The sequence below is a fragment of the Stylophora pistillata genome, chromosome 5 (genome assembly GCF_964205215.1).
Source record: "Stylophora pistillata chromosome 5, jaStyPist1.2, whole genome shotgun sequence".
NCBI classification, from domain to species: domain Eukaryota; kingdom Metazoa; phylum Cnidaria; class Anthozoa; order Scleractinia; family Pocilloporidae; genus Stylophora; species Stylophora pistillata.
Genome location: NC_142523.1, coordinates 24,809,121 through 24,822,081, shown reverse-complemented (window position 1 = coordinate 24,822,081; position 12,961 = coordinate 24,809,121). Strand labels below are relative to the sequence as shown.

At 36.5% G+C, this 12,961-nt stretch overlaps 1 long non-coding RNA gene across 3 annotated transcripts; it reads left to right on the top strand.

The window, feature by feature from the left end:
• Positions 1–1,600: 1,600 nt before the first annotated feature.
• LOC148730977 (uncharacterized) lies at positions 1,601–12,733 on the top strand. Of its 3 annotated transcripts, XR_016001416.1 has the most exons (4): positions 1,601–1,834; positions 9,864–9,940; positions 10,418–10,932; positions 11,800–12,733. It is a non-coding gene; the product is annotated as an uncharacterized LOC148730977 (long non-coding RNA). The 3 variants fall into 3 exon arrangements; XR_016001417.1 differs by lacking the exon at positions 11,800–12,733 and having other exon boundaries at positions 1,605–1,834; positions 9,867–9,940; positions 10,418–11,529; XR_016001415.1 differs by lacking the exon at positions 11,800–12,733 and having other exon boundaries at positions 1,605–1,834; positions 10,418–11,529.
• Positions 12,734–12,961: the final 228 nt, after the last annotated feature.

The window sequence follows — 12,961 nt, the reverse complement described above, 5'->3', positions numbered from 1 at the left end:
GTATTCCTTTGACCTGCAGATAGTGGGTCAAATTTTTCATAACTTAATGTAATTACACCGGAAATGAAATGAAAATGAAGAAATACAACATAAAAAGACAAAAAGATACACAAGAAAAGAAAAAAAGGAAAATGAAAGATTTTCATTGCAAAAGACTCCATAAAGAAAGCTTTATTCTCTAGAATGTTGGAAAGAGCCCTTTTTGCTTCATTGTTTGTTGGTTTTTTTTTAAGATTTCTTTGACATATTTGTTTATTCATTATTTTTATATTCAATTTGCAGCCACCTCAAGGCAGTACAAAAATTTATAATAATAATAATAAGGAATGTTAGAATGAAATAAGATGAGATAGTCATAATCAGAGGAAAAGGAACGAGGGAGATGAGTAACATGCTGGTTAGTATTAAAAGTAGGTGGTAAAAGGAATAGAAGAGGTTAGTTATAGGGAGCCAAAAAAAGGTTCTTTGAGTTAAAAAAAAGTTTGAACTGAATATTTCGATTGATATGATGGGGGGTGGGAGTTAAGGATGGGTTGGTCTGAGCTGGTTTTCATTGACAATTAGTTTACTGGTATCTGTCTTGAATTTGAATGGTGATAATAACAGACACAAAAGTAAATTCCAAAACAATTTAATGTTATGGAAACTTAACTAAGCTATTTTGACAACACAGTAGATAATGGAACTATTGCAAGATATTGATGAGAGAAAACTTCCCTCTCTCGATATTAGCTTAATTAAAATAGTGGAAGTTTACCTATGTAAACTTAACAGTAATTCGTTTTGCAATGATAGATATTTAACTTTGGTTAAAAAATAAATGGCTTCTTTTTTCGTAATTTTTCCAATCCTAACTACCTTCCTAGATTTAACTCAAAACAAAACCAAATGCATGATTTTGAGTCAACATAGTTTACAACGAAATCCATTTGTTATCACCATACTTCAGTCTCCGTCGGCACTTTGTTAAAATGTTATTTCACAGGTGTCACACCACGTGCTCCTTGATTGATATCTCGCTTTCTTTCTTCCCTTTATTGTCTAAAATTTCCAAAAGGCTTACGGGAATTAAGTTTAATTAATTGGAATGTCGGTCGGGAAACGACGATGAGCAGCGACTATCTTGCTTTTCGAATTTCGATCGTTCGACGATGAGGTCAACAAACTGGAGTTTCTTCAGGAAAGTTCACGGCTCTTGCCAAACCAAGTGGCAGGGGCTTAGAAGTGCCGTAAAAAGCTTCTTTACTCCTCCTTGTTTTACCGACGAACCAACATTTTGCATGAACGGACGAAAAATTGATCACAAAAAGCCAACACGACACTGTAAACGTTGCCGCAAATTGAGCCAGTTCGCAACCGTATTGAAACTTTGCAGAAAAGACTGTTTCTCGGCGCGAGAACAATTTTTGTACAATTTGTACACCCTCTAGATTTTTTAAAATTCTTTTCTTCTTTTCAAAAATGAGAATCAAAACCTTATCCTTCTAACGGCTTCCCTATTTTTTAAACTTTTGTAACGGCTGTTCATTTCACGCAAAATTTATTGAGTTTAATTAAGCACGCGTCTGAGCCCGCGTTTCTTACCGCGGGTCTCTGGCGCATGCGCAGACGTTTCTCGTCCCTGTCACCGAAACTAGTAGTTTCTCTGGAGAAATTGTGCTTCGAACGAGTGCGGAATCTCTGGAAGAAAGTTGATATTGCAGGTAGAAGCTTTTTTTTCTTTCTCGCAAGGCTCAGGATTTGTTTTGCGTTCTTTGCAAAGGAAAACGACGGAGCAAACAATTCGCTATGGGCCTCCACTCCGGCGAGTGAAGTACCAAGCACAGGAATACAGGTATCGATCTGTTTCTAAATTTTTGCTTTTCAGTATATCTTTGCCAGCTATAAAGGCTTAGACGGGTCGCTTACCTTGATACAAAGCAAAGGAAAAATAAAGTGTTTTTTTATTACCTTAAATATTATTATTTACAGTAGTACACAGACAGCAGTCGTTATAATGGCATCTCGCTGCGGTAAAAGTACATGAAAAATAGGTGTCCTGGCACAGTTGCCATGTTTTTGCCCTCCTTACTCCCAACTACCAAACAAATATACCTCCGTTGACCGCCAACTCAGCGATCGACGCTGCGGGCACGAAAATTTAATTTTTTTGTTTGGCCTCAACAGTGGCTATTTCATAATTATGCTTGTTTCTGTTGAATTATACAGTGGTTTACTCTTGTTGGTGGCTAATACGGAAAGAAAGACTTAAAGGGTAAATCGCGTTCTATATTATAAAATACGGAAAGTAAAAAAGTTATTTTTACTGGTCGTAAATTTTTGGTTACTGATAAAGGTTTAAAACCAATTCAAAAACTAAGAGATCCAAAATATTTACCTGTTGACGTTAACCGAATTATTTTAGAAGATTTAGAATCGGATTCTATGAAATTGAATGGAAGAAATTATCCTCAGCATCCAGATTTTAAAGAATGCTTTTGCTTGTCCAGGTAAAAGTGTTTGTGAACTTAATAATTGTATTTATGAATTATGTATTCATGGTAAAGGAAAACATATTCGTTGGTCAGTGGTGTTACCCAAAAGATTGTCCTGAAGAACTTTCTATTGTTGAATATGATCCATCTAATAATAATGCTGCTGCTGCTTATAGATTTGTTTATGAATGTTTTAATGGTTTGATTCCAATAGGAAAGAAAATTGATTTTACAGATAAAGATCACAGTAACTTGAGACGAGATAATTAAAAGATTTCTTCTGGAAAAGGATGCTTAGAAAATCTTACAACACAAATTGAATATGATAAGTGGTTAAAAATTGTATGTACTGATTGCATGGCAAGATGGATTTTCTGCAATTTGATATAAATACTCATATATGAATGATGATAATGAGAAATAGAAAAATATGTGACTACAGTTGAAGGTTTCAATAATTTTATGAGTCTAAATCAGATGTTAAAAAATGGTATGTATTTTGAAAAGAATGTATGTAAATGTGGTGGAAATGTTTTGAATAATAATGACAAGAGTTTTATTCAGTTACAAGGTAACAGAGTTGCTGTGATTAACCAGTGTTTGATTGATAATGAGATTGTTTCTGAAGATGATGTTGTATGTTATGGTGTGTGAAATGTATGTAAAACTAATTTATATTGTTAAAATATAGTATGTGTTATTATGATAATTATTCACCTTGGATTGGAAAATAACAATCATTTGTGGTGTTTGTAGACAGATTTTGAAAAAGAAGATTGAAAAGACTGAGATGAGATAAGAAATTGAAAAAAATTAATATGTGGTGATAATATTTATGAAGGTTTGGTTGATTTTGGAGAAGATGTTTGTCTTTTTTGTGGAAATACTTGTCGAATATGAAGAAGATAAAGAGGTTGCAGCTTAAATTCTTATATACAATGTGTTGGTTATCAATTCGTTTGTGTTGAATGTGGTTTTGTTGAAGGATATGGACTTGTGAATGAATTCATTGTTCATTGACTACCAAATTCAAGTTCAGGAAAAAGAGTATTTAATTCACGGAAAGTATCATATTGAGAGAATAATAAATTATTTGACATTGAAAGAGAATATAATATTCAGATCAACAGAGACACCATCAACAGAATAGAAAAAGTGTTTTTTGTTCTTGATGAATGGAAGGGGAAAAAAGAAAAGAACGATCAACATGAAATTTGCGATAAACAAGATTTTCTCTTTGATTGGTATTAACGCTCATATTGAAGCAACCAAATGGAAAAAAATGATGAAAAGATATGAGCAATTTTGGAATAAGGCTTTAGAAGAAAGAGGAGATAATATAAAATCTATTTTGTCCTGAATTTCTTTCTGTATTTGTTTTCATATTTGTCATGTATCTGACTATGTTTCCAAGGACTGGTAGTTTCGTTTGGTTCAGAAATTGTTTTTCATATGATGTGAATGTGAATTTGCACATTAATATTTTATTTTTCTTGGATAATTTCTCATTTTTGTGTATGCTGTCAATACTACGCCTGATCCAGGGATTGAACTGAGAACTATTGGGTTGAGTGTAGCGGCGTCAGCTGCTGCGGCGGAGAGATCCGTGAAACTAAAAAGGAACTAAGGACTCACAGTTTCCACAAGGCTTAGATTTATTGTGCCAACTCTTACAGTGACCTGTTTGGTAGGACGTGTTGGGGCGAACGCTCTTATAGGTTCTGAGTTAAGCAGTGATAGCCTAATGTAACTAAAGGTTACTCAAAGTTCTTTGAAGTTGCCCGTCGAATTTCTGTGAGCCTTATGGAAATTACATAAGTGTTTTGCGGCATATAAGTTGAAGTCACGTGATAACTAGCGGAGAGTCATCGTGACGTAAAATGCTGTAGAGGCAAAAAAAGGGAATATAAAAATACTGCAGAAACTAAAGCGCACGGGCGCTGTTACATTGAGTGTAGCAGCTCCAGCAATTGTCTTACTTACAATGAGAATAGAACTGGTTATTTCACAAGTCAAGTTCACTTGTTTGAAATGTTTGACAACTGTTCTTTTGAATAAACAGTATTTTTTACGATAGAATTTGTAAAGGTTTTCAAGTTCTGTTCTTGTGTCTTTATGTAATTCAGAATCGATATGGTTGAAGTTTATGATAGATAACAGGATCATTGGTTTTTTTTTCATTTCTTGTTGTCAAACATCTTGTAGTTGGTACGTAATTTGTTTGTGTTCAATTAAGGATTCCTTGGAGTTATCATGTTGCATACAATAATAGAAATAATTTTTAATTTCTTTATCGAATGCTTTTTTAGTGATTGGGTTGTCATCATCTGTTGCTTCTTGGATCTTTAATTTTTTTGCTATCTTGATGTTACTGCTGAATTCGGCTGTATCTAACGAGGCATTGTATTTGAATAAACCATCATGAATATCATTTGGAACATCATGATAATCCTCGATTCCATACAAAGCAACATAAACAGGTGTGTTTTGTGAAATGTTTATCGCTACATTTACTGATAGAAGGCTGCCATTGTTTTTATTTATTTGTATGATTGTTCTTGTTTCTTCACTTAGTTTCTTTGTGTCTATTTTATTGTTGGTATTTCCAATTGATCTTGCAACTATGTTAGTATAGGTACTTATAGAACTGACATCAGATTTTTCCCAAAACATTTTGAATGCTTCAATTGTGTATTCGCCTTTTGATATTCTGTTGATATCAATGTTGGTGGAACATGTGCTGACATCAGCTTATTTGATAAAGATGACTTTTGTTTGGTTATTTTTTGGAATTTGTGACCTCTCATGGAAAAACGTACACTAACGACTTTCCGTTAAACGGGTGAAACGCACGGCCACCGAACGGCTAACAAACGGGGTAACTCACCCGCTCGAACGGATGCTATCGAACGGCTTAACGGGTTATCAAATATTCCGAACGGCTTGTGGAGATTTTCGAACGGGTTACCTAAACTACTGAATGGCTTGTCAAAATTTTCGAACGGGTCACGCAAACGACCTAACGGCTTGTGAAAATTATAGAACGGGTTACCCAAACGACCGAACGGCTTGTCAAAATTATCGAACGGGTCACGCGAACGACTCAACGGCTTGCGAAAATTTTGGAACGGGTTGACATAAACAGATGAACGGGTTTACGATTAATTTCCAACGGCTCGTGAAAAACAATTGCCATAAAGGCCGAAAAGATAGGTTATCAATCCTAACGAATGGGCAGATACGGTCCAATTCAGATTTTGTTGCTTCGAACGGATAGTCAACTGTTTTGATGCTATAAAATTGCCTGACTAAGTATTCAAGCTTGTTAAACAGAGACTTAGTTCAGCGTCTTTAAAAAAAAACTCGAATAACCCATGAAGGTCAAATTTTCGTCATAATTATATCTTTGCCATGTCGAGTGTTTATTGCCGCTTTATTGCGCACAAACGTGACTGTAACTTTTTTGTAGCAGCTTTGCATGTTGCCAAATAATTTATTGTTCGCTTCATGTTCGTGTAAAACATCAGCCCGTTCGAACGGCTTGATCATCCGTTTGTCGAAAACAAGACATTCGAACGGCTTGGTCATCCGTTCGTTGAAAAACATCAGTACGTTCGAACGACTTGGACTATTTTCCGTCGAACGACTTGTAACATCGGTTTGGAAGGTTCATACTAGTAACGCCACCCGTTTACTGAAAATAAATTCTTGCGTTCGAGCGGCGTCAGTCATCTGTCACGTGCTAACGTTTACAAGATTTGTCCAACTTCATTCGCTCTTTGCCTTTAAACACCGCGCGAACACAAGCGAAAACATGTTTCCCAATCGATAAACACTAACTTTCCGTATACCCCGCATTCTCCCTAAACAGTATTCGTCTTTATATGAGACCTTGAGTCGAGTGTAAAAGACAAAGGCTTTTTCGCCGTGAGATTATTCGTTATTTGACAGAGTCAACACCGAAGACAAATGTATGTAAACAATGCATTTCAAAAGATGTCTGATGAACACTTAGACTTTTGTTGTTTGTGTGTTAATTGATACTACAAACGAAATCTTTCCTGCCATCGACTCTTTCGCTTGTCAACAGTACCGCTCAGAAACAATTGAAAGTTAGGTGGTAGAAAATTCTATTGATATTTTAATTCATGACTTGTGACCTACTTAAATCTTTGGTCAAAGACACGCTCCCATGTGAGAACGGCAAGACAATAAAACTTCACATACCCACTGAAAAGCGTATACGGAAAGTTAGTGTTTATCGATTAGGAAACATGTTATTGCTTGTGTACGCGCAGTGTTTAAAGGCAAAATTCGAGCGAATGAAGTTGGACAAATCTTGTAAACATTAGCACGTGACAGATGACTAATGCCGCTCGAACGTAAGAATTTATTTTCAGTAAACGGGTGGCGTTACTAGTATGAACCTTCCAAACCGATGTTACAAGTCGTTCGACGGAAAATAGTCCAAGTCGTTCGAACGGACTGATGTTTTTCAATGAACGGATGACCAAGCCGTTCGTATGTCTTGTTTTCGACAACAGTACTGGATGACCAAGCCGTTCGAACGGGCTGATGTTTGTCACAAACGGATGACCAAGCCGTTCGAACGGGCTGATGTTTTTCACGAACGGATGAGCAGGCCGTTCGAACGGGCTGATGTTTCCGACGAACGGGTGAACAAGCCGTTTGAACGGGCTGATGATTTCGACGAACGGATGACCGAAGCCGTTCAGACGGATGCAAATTTTTTCTAAACGGCTGACAAACGGCTTGTAAACGGAAAGCCGTTAGTGTACGTTATTCCGTGAGAGGTCACATTTTTTTAAATATTGAGCCTAAGCTTCAAATTACAATCCTGATGTGCTCATCCACTGAATTCTCCCGTGATATGATCATGATCTCCCACTCTGATGCATTCATTTGTGTATTTGTTTTGTACAAATATTGTAACTTTTAGCTTTCTTGAATTTCTTCATCATCAGTCATTTCAAAGCTTTATTGAAAGGCTTATAAACCATATCTTTGCAATATATTGTTTCCTCAAGAATTTGTTTCAAAAGTTTCTCCACAGCATGCTCACTTCTGAAATACTGAACTGGTTTACTAAGTTTGTCATCATAACAACAAAGTAGTTTATAAGCATTTATAACCACAATCTGTATGCTTCTGATAAGGTTCTGTGTGTGGCCTCAAAATCAGCATAACCGCAAAATGGAAGTGGAATCTGTCTGTATAGATGTAAAGAAAAATTTTTCACCCTTTTCTGCCATTTTTTTTATTTTACTTTCCATTTATAGCAATACAATCTCCATATGTTTACTTAATATATCTTGACTACTAAAACACTGTGGATAATACATACAAAAAGTATTTCCTCATTATGCTTGGTTTTATGCCTCATCATCTTGTTGAAATCTTTTATCAATACATAACGGCTCTTGTTGTCATAACTTATCAATTATAAGTGGGCTCATTTCATTCTCAAATGTTTAGGTTATTTTCATAACCAAAAACATCAATTCTGATGTCATTCTGTTTTCAATCTTATTATTGTAATGTTTCAGTGAAACTTGAAAATCAACACCTGAGTAATCCAATTTATCAACAAACTATTTGTCTGTCTTCCTGATTCTTTGTGGATTATTCTCTGCTGCCGATTGAGATACCTCACATGGCACCATCTAAAACATTCATTATTTTCATTCTTCATATTATTTTATCAAACTCTTTGTAAGTACTAATTCACTTGGAAGTTGCATATATGAAGACCCTTCCATTAGCTTTTATTTAACAATATTTATAATACGTTGATCAAATCTATCTATTGTCTCCATCCAGATCCTTTAGAAATCCAATTATCAATTCTATTAATAAGTTCAGAGCTTGAACTTTTAGGATCCCTCTCAAGATCAGCCTCATTAATCACAGTTTTTGAAGATGAATTAAAAATGCACTTTGAAATTCATCTTCACCACTCTTCATTTACTAAAAGTAATTTTTAAAGTCTCAACAAACTTAAGACCTTTCATTTCCAATAATTGACCTCTTAACATATGAAAAATCGCTTTCCTTGTTTCTCTCAACTGTTTCAAAGCATTATTATCACTACGAATACTGATTTTAAATGATTTAGTAAATTCACTCAGTGCGTTATCCTTGAATGTAATATTAGTTCTAATAGTCCTTGGTTTTGGAACAGGAGTTGCCATATTATTTTTCTCATATTCTTGAACCATTTTGCTTAACAGACTCTTGTGATCTTGGCATTGGAATTGGTTTAATTCAGCCAATATTTTGTCATGTTTTAAAATCCAATCAATCAAAACAGATTTTTTCATTTTTTTCAAATCTATATTTTTAAGATGGCTCATCTCCGTACTATAGTTAGATAAAATTTTTCACCCTAATTCTTGGCCATACTCATTTCTGCTTTTTGTACGTCATTTACCTTTTAAAACTTATCCTTAATGTTGAAAGACAAAACTGAAATCTAGCGAGAATTTTCGTCAAGTGTGTTTTTATTTAAGAGTTAACAAAAGGAATAGAAGTGTATTATTACTTTAAGCCAGTCAATGTAAAAATTATAGAAAGCAGTTTGTTTATTTCCCTTTCCTTTTGGCGGTCTCATCTGAGTACAATTTCTTTCACCTTCTTATTGTGGTAACGTTGTGAATTTGGTATGGAAGGAGATGTTCAGTTTCTACGGTAAATGGAATTTGTTGTAGTATATTTCAAGGTAAGCTATGTTTTTGATTATGTCAATGTGCTAGTTAAGGATGAGAGTAAATCTCTCTAGTAAAAGCTCACCCCGCACAGGAATTCCTGAAAATTTCTACTTCTTGTACTTTTAATTATTTCCAGACCCGTTTTTTTGGATGAAATTCTATGTCAAATTCACGATCCAGGAATAATTATTTCTTGAAGTTTAATTTAACACCTTCAACACCCCTTTCTTTAAGGTGACACTGAGTGTAAACAGCTTATACCTTTTTATCTTCGCACTGAATTTTGAATTAGATAATGTGCTGTAAGACCACGTAGCATTTTCGGGGGTGGTACTTGTGAACGCCCCTTCTCCGAATCTTCCGTTTATTTTGTTGTTGTGTAAGTCTTCTAAGGCTATTTTCTCTTAATAATTATCTCTTTTCAAGAATGATTCTAGTTCTTCCGATAGGTTAATTATGATTTTTATATTATCAATCTTGTTTCCGTTCTGGCCGATCTTAACCGTAAAAAGGTTTGAAATTTAAGGTAGAAAATCAATCAATCAATCAATCGTTTATTCAACCCTATTGCAGTAACAACTGAATTACAGGGGGCGGTCACGACATATATTTTGAAATTTGACAGACTTCAGAAAATCATGAAATGTTTTGCATTTTCCAGTAGAAGCCTGAACCGATTGTGAGCCTGAGCGTAAATTATAACCGTGGTAGTAAACCAGCGGAACCCGAAAGAGACTAGTAAGTGTTTCTGACATATGACAGGACTTGGCAAAATTCACGCAAGCTTGTTGCCGCCTATCACTAAGTAGTTCAAGGTCAGCAAGATGCAGTGCGTCGCTATAACAACGATCAGGGAAGACAATATAAAGAGCTTTCTTCTGGACTTATTCTAAAAGGTCACTTAGGTAGGCTGGAAGTGTGCCCATGCAGGGGACGCATATTCGAGCACAGAGCGAATCGTACTGCAGTATAGAGATAGTAATTGGGAAGGTGAAGGTCCACTATTCTTAAGAATCCTCAACCCGTAGAGGCGTTTGGTAGCTTTGCCGTATATGTACTCACAATGTGCGTTCCATGAAAGGTCATCAGAAACTATGACCCCCAGTAGATTGTACTCGGATACCATTTCGATTAGGGCGCCCCCTATTAGTAGAGGACCGGAACATGTTGATTTATACCTGAGAAGGTCAACAACCATCTCTTTACACTTTTTAGGGTTTAGTTTCATATTGCGCTCCAGGGAATACTTATTTACATTAGATGCGATGATAGGCAGACAACTATTGGAGTTCCTGGGAATAAGTTCCAGGATGGTGAGGTCATCAACGTACTTAAGACGAGCACACCATTCAATGACCAGGCTATTCTCAAGTATAGCGAAGAGAAGGGGAGCCAAGTGCGTACCTTGTGGGATACCACTACGAGGCGAGATGGCCGAGGACAGTTGGCCATTAATCCTAACACGTTGCAACCGGCCAACCAAAAAGGCGCCAACCCAACGGACAATGGCTTCATAAATACCAAGCTCCTCCGACCGCATGCTGTGGTCGACGAGATCAAACCCCCTACTAAAATCCGTAAACAAAATCCTGGTGTACATGTCCTCCCTGTCGAGTAATTCGAGGATGACGTGCATGAAGTACACCAGTGCGTGAGTAGTAGATTTACGAGCAACCGCAAAATGCTTCTCGTCAAGCTGATGTTGAACTTGGGAGAGCATGGACGAGTAGGTAAATCCCTTGAAGATCTTAGCAAGCTGTGAAGTTAGGGAAATTGGGCGCAAATCCTCCTCAACCACCTTTGGAGGGCTGCATTTAGGAACCTCCGTTGGTGGTTAATACGGTATTAACCACCAACAAGAGTAAACCACTGCATTGTTCAACAGAAACAAGAATATGGAATAGCCACTGTTGAGGCCAAACAAAAAACTCAAACTTTTCGTGCCCGTAGAGTCGATCGTCGAGTTAGTGGTCAACGGAGGTATATTTTTTTGGTAGTTGGCGGGGGGGGGGGGGTAAGAAAGGCAAAAACATGGAAACTGTGCTAAGACACCTTTTTTTAATACTACTGGCAAACGTTCCATCCGTAAAATTTTAACCGAATTTTTTTGAACTATCAAAAATCTCTCCATACATTTCTTTATAAACTTTGACGCCGATTTTAGTTACATTTGTAAAAAACCGCTTACGTTACGCGGGCGCTTGGCCACAATAGTTGGCGATGGAAAACAAGAGACAGTCCACAATCAAGGTGAATCCGACCAAATATAGATCAAAATTATAGCATTTTCTTTTCTTTTTTTTTTTTTTTTTTTTTCTTTTTTATCGCCAGGGTTATGGGGCTGGCGTCATAATTCTCATCTTATTTCAACCAATATGCAGACAGACAAGTATTGTTAAGAAACAATGAGACCTTTTATGTTGATTGCCAATTGATTTAAAATAGCTCTTGCTACCAAGTGTCACATTATAACATTTTAGTCCATGTCGTTTCTAGAAAGGAAAAAGTTGCTGCTGACCCTCAGCTTCACTATGTCATGTTTTTTTTCCTTTTTTTTTAACTGTTTAATTGATTTCCCATTTCTTTCTCTGTTTAAGGGCGTCAAATATATACTTTTCTTTTGGGAAAAGCGAGGTGTTTAACAACAACAAAAATGCGTGCATTTGGAAATTACAGAAGGATGAGACCAAATAAGGAAAGATGAGACCAAATAAGGAAAGATGAGGACTCGACATTATACTATTTTTGATGTCATGAATATTCATGAACTTCAGCTGTCTTTACAGAAGGGCTTAGTAAATCATGAAAAAAATCACAGGAAACTGTGAATAAGTCGTGGATACATTGCGTTTGAACAAGTTTTGAAGATAATTAATTTCCAATGGGTAACTCCCGGATACAGTTGAAAGTACTTGATATTATTTTGAACTGCTGGGGTGACGTCGGGTGAACGGTCAGAATTCACATTTTAGCTATCGATCAGTACAAAATACAGACTGCAAACCGGCTACGAAATGCAGACCAGGTACGAAATGCAGACCAGGTACGAAATGCAGACTGCAGATTGGGGACAGAATGCAGACTGGAAATGTTGAAAACTGTTTTTTCGTCTGATACGTGGTACCAAATGTCATCTTACAACTTACCGAGTGTCACACAATCGCCTTTTAGCAATCACTTACATGTTAATTTGCACTATTTAAACAATAGAGTGTTTCTGTCGAGGAACTATCGGCTATAGTTGCCCCCCGGAAATTTGATGTTCTTAAAAAAATATTTGCCCGAAAAGTGAAGCTTCTAACTAACTTCGCGGCCCTCAAACCATTAATTTTTTTTCTTAAAAAATGGCGACCTAAAATCATGAACTTTGGCAAAGAATGTTTTACACAAGGCTCTAGAAGATCACATTTCAGACGTCTTTTTACGCAGACTCTCCGTAAAAGTTGAAAGTATAGTTCTGACAAGAACCCGATGAAAAGTTCTGCATGAGCCGCGCTGGTTTCGTGAACGCTAACATTAGACTGTTGATTAATGCAGCGAGTTTCGTCTTGGCTCTGATTTTGCTGCAGTGTTCCAAGAGAACTTCGTGACTGAGCGGTGACTCTGAGCGGTGCAACAGCTTGGCTCGCTGTCACTGGAACCACAAAATTGCTGATTATGGCTGAGGACTGCACTTGTTGAATTGTCAGTCTTTCGCGGTAAGAATCGATTGAGGCATAACTTTTGTGGCCAGTAACACTTCTTACTCTCTCGAATTCT